Source organism: Oncorhynchus mykiss, chromosome 9 (genome assembly GCF_013265735.2).
Source record: "Oncorhynchus mykiss isolate Arlee chromosome 9, USDA_OmykA_1.1, whole genome shotgun sequence".
NCBI lineage: Eukaryota > Metazoa > Chordata > Actinopteri > Salmoniformes > Salmonidae > Oncorhynchus > Oncorhynchus mykiss.
This window is the reverse complement of record NC_048573.1, coordinates 77725336-77729815: the sequence shown is the minus strand read 5'-3', so window position 1 is coordinate 77729815 and position 4480 is coordinate 77725336.

The window sequence follows — 4480 nt, the reverse complement described above, 5'->3', positions numbered from 1 at the left end:
TTCTTTCGTTTAGGCTTAATTCCATTACTACAAAATTATACAGCAAATTATACATCATTATTGTCACCATAAAAGGTGAGCGATGGGCGTTTTCAGGCAGAGTCATAATGCACGCACAGTTTTACATCAGCTCTGATTAACTAACAGGAAAAGCGTACGTATGGCGTGAGCAATGTCTATAAATCTCAGTATTATTGTACAGTGGCATAGACTGGTGTAAACAAGGTCCCAGGTCTCTCTATAGGATGACCTCACTGTGCTCCGTAGACTGGTATAAATGAGGCCCCAGGTCTCTCTGTAGTTAGTATGACCTCACTGTGCTCCGTAGACTGGTATAAATGAGGCCTCAGGTCTCTCTGTGTAGATAGTATGACCTCACTGTGCTCCATAGACTGGTATAAATGAGGCCCCAGGTCTCTCTGTAGTTAGTATGACCTCACTGTGCTCCGTAGACTGGTATAAATGAGGCCCCAGGTCTCTCTGTAGTTAGTATGACCTCACTGTGCTCCGTAGACTGGTATAAATGAGGCCCCAGGTCTCTCTGTAGTTAGTATGACCTCACTGTGCTCCGTAGACTGGTATAAATGAGGCCTCAGGTCTCTCTGTGTAGTTCGTATGACCTCACTGTGCTCCGTAGACTGGTATAAATGAGGCCTCAGGTCTCTCTATAGTTAGCATGACCTCACTGTGCTCCGTAGACTGGTATAAATGAGGCCCCAGGTCTCTCTGTAGTTAGTATGACCACACTGTGCTCCGTAAACTGGTATAAATGAGGCCCCAGGTCTCTCTGTAGTTAGTATGACCTCACTGTGCTCCGTAGACTGGTATAAATGAGGCCTCAGGTCTTTCTGTGTAGTTAGTATGACCTCACTGTGCTCCGTAGACTGGTATAAATGAGGCTTCCGGCCTCTCTATAGTCAGTGTGACCTCACTGTGCTCCGTAGACTGGTATAAATGAGGCCTCAGGTCTCTCTGTGTAGTTAGTATGACCTCACTGTGCTCCCTAGACTGGTATCAACGAGGCCTCAGGTCTCTCTGTAGTTAGTATGAACTCAAAGTGCTCCGTAGACTGATATAAATGAGGCGTCAGGTCTCTCTGTAGTTAGTATGACCTCACTGTGCTCCGTAGACTGGTATAAATGAGGCCTCAGGTCTCTCTATAGTTAGTATGACCTCACTGTGCTCCGTAGACTGGTATAAATGAGGCCCCAGGTCTCTCTGTAGTTAGTATGACCTCACTGTAATCCGTAGACTGGTATAAATGAGGCCTCATGTCTCTCTGTGTAGTTAGCATGACCTCACTGTGCTCCGTAGACTGATATAAATGAGGCCTCAGGTCTCTCTGTGTAGTTAGTATGAACTCACTGTGCTCCGTAGACTGGTATAAATGAGGCCTCAGGTCTCTCTGTAGTTAGTATGACCTCACTGTGCTCCGTAGACTGGTATAAATGAGGCCTCAGGTCTCTCTGTGTAGTTCGTATGACCTCACTGTGCTCCGTAGACTGGTATAAATGAGGCCCCAGGTCTCTCTGTAGTTAGTATGACCTCACTGTGCTCCGTAGACTGGTATAAATGAGGCCCCAGGTCTCTCTGTAGTTAGTATGACCTCACTGTGCTCCGTAGACTGGTATAAATGAGGCCTCAGGTCTCTCTGTGTAGTTCGTATGACCTCACTGTGCTCCGTAGACTGGTATAAATGAGGCCTCAGGTCTCTCTATAGTTAGCATGACCTCACTGTGCTCCGTAGACTGGTATAAATGAGGCCCCAGGTCTCTCTGTAGTTAGTATGACCACACTGTGCTCCGTAGACTGGTATAAATGAGGCCCCAGGTCTCTCTGTAGTTAGTATGACCTCACTGTGCTCCGTAGACTGGTATAAATGAGGCCTCAGGTCTTTCTGTGTAGTTAGTATGACCTCACTGTGCTCCGTAGACTGGTATAAATGAGGCTTCCGGCCTCTCTATAGTCAGTGTGACCTCACTGTGCTCCGTAGACTGGTATAAATGAGGCCCCAGGTCTCTCTGTAGTTAGTATGACCTCACTGTGCTCCGTAGACTGGTATAAATGAGGCCCCAGGTCTCTCTGTAGTTAGTATGACCTCACTGTGCTCCGTAGACTGGTATAAATGAGGCCTCAGGTCTCTCTGTGTAGTTCGTATGACCTCACTGTGCTCCGTAGACTGGTATAAATGAGGCCTCAGGTCTCTCTATAGTTAGCATGACCTCACTGTGCTCTGTAGACTGGTATAAATGAGGCCCCAGGTCTCTCTGTAGTTAGTATGACCACACTGTGCTCCGTAGACTGGTATAAATGAGGCCCCAGGTCTCTCTGTAGTTAGTATGACCTCACTGTGCTCCGTAGACTGGTATAAATGAGGCCTCAGGTCTCTCTGTGTAGTTAGTATGACCTCACTGTGCTCCGTAGACTGGTATAAATGAGGCTTCTGGCCTCTCTATAGTCAGTGTGACCTCACTGTGCTCCGTAGACTGGTATAAATGAGGCCCCAGGTCTCTCTGTAGTTAGTATGACCTCACTGTGCTCCGTAGACTGGTATAAATGAGGCCCCAGGTCTCTCTGTGTAGTTAGTATGACCTTACTGTGCTCCGTAGACTGGTATAAATGAGGCCTCAGGTCTCTCTGTAGTTAGTATGACCTCACTGTGCTCCGTAGACTGGTATAAATGAGGCCCCAGGTCTCTCTGTTGTTAGTATGACCTCACTGTGCTCCGTAGACTGGTATAAATGAGGCCTCAGGTCTCTCTGTGTAGTTAGTATGACCTCACTGTGCTCCGTAGACTGATATAAATGAGGCCTCAGGTCTCTCTGTGTAGTTAGTATGACCTCACTGTGCTCCGTAGACTGGTATAAATGAGGCTTCCGGCCTCTCTATAGTCAGTGTGACCTCACTGTGCTCCGTAGACTGGTATAAATGAGGCCCCAGGTCTCTCTGTAGTTAGTATGACCTCACTGTGCTCCGTAGACTGGTATAAATGAGGCCTCAGGTCTCTCTGTAGTTAGTATGGCCTCACTGTGCTCCGTAAACTGTTATAAATGAGGCCCCAGGTCTCTCTGTGTAGTTAGTATGACCTCACTGTGCTCCGTAGACTGGTATAAATGAGGCCTCAGGTCTCTCTGTAGTTAGTATGACCTCACTGTGCTCCGTAGACTGGTATAAATGAGGCCCCAGGTCTCTCTGTAGTTAGTATGACCTCACTGTGCTCCGTAGACTGGTATAAATGAGGCCTCAGGTCTCTCTGTGTAGTTAGTATGACCTCACTGTGCTCCGTAGACTGATATAAATGAGGCCTCAGGTCTCTCTGTGTAGTTAGTATGACCTCACTGTGCTCCGTAGACTGATATAAATGAGGCCTCAGGTCTCTCTGTGTAGTTAGTATGACCTCACTGTGCTCCGTAGACTTGTATAAATGAGGCCTCAGGTCTCTCTGTAGTTAGTATGACCCTGTAACGGTGTGTAAACTGTGTAGGATAATGTATGTGTTACTTTCTGATGACCTTTACGGATCGATCACTAACTACGTTCTATGTAATCCCAACTGAAATCATACACATGAAACTCAAGATCACGGTCTTCATTATTACTTTATGAATGGGAACTTTGAGTTTTACTGAAGGAACATGTTACACGCTGACTGGTCTTACAGTAACACTGTTGTATCTCGTACGGTCACATAGATGAGAGGAAGAAGGGGAAAGGTGTGAGTGAGTGAAAGAATGAGGACAAGGGAAGAATGAATGAGAGGGGGTGACTGCAGGTTTTAATCTTAGTGAGGAGAGTCTAGAAGAGATGTTTTAATCTTAGTGAGGAGAGTCTAGGAGAGATGTTTTAATCTTAGTGAGGAGAGTCTAGGATAGATGTTTTAATCTTAGTGAGGAGTCTAGGAGAGATGTTTTAATCTTAGTGAGGAGAGTCTAGGAGAGATGTTTTAATCTTAGTGAGGAGAGTCTAGGAGATATGTTTTAATCTTAGTGAGGAGAGTCTAGGAGAGATGTTTTAATATTAGTGAGGAGAGTCTAGGAGAGATGTTTTAATCTTAGTGAGGAGAGTCTAGGAGGGACGTTTTAACCTTAGTGAGGAGAGTCTAGGATAGAGGTTTTAATCTTAGTGAGGAGAGTCTAGGAGGGATGTTTTAACCTTAGTGAGGAGAGTCTAGGATAGAGGTTTTAATCTTAGTGAGTGAAAGAGAAGAGCGTAGGAGATTTTCCTCCTTCCCCTCTAATCAGGGACTGATTCTGACCATTAATTAATCAATGAACTGCCAGGCAAAGAAGACAAACAGCAATACTCTGGCTCTACAGGGCCATTGAATAGACCTGAGGAACAGTGGAGCTCTCCAGGTGGGCGGGGAGAAAGAGGTGGGTAGGCACTAGGACCTGCAGGCAGCCTAACGGGAGGGTGGGACAAGCTTTGAGACTCCTTTAACTTTCAGAACAATTCTTTCCCAAAGAGAGTGGGAGACAGA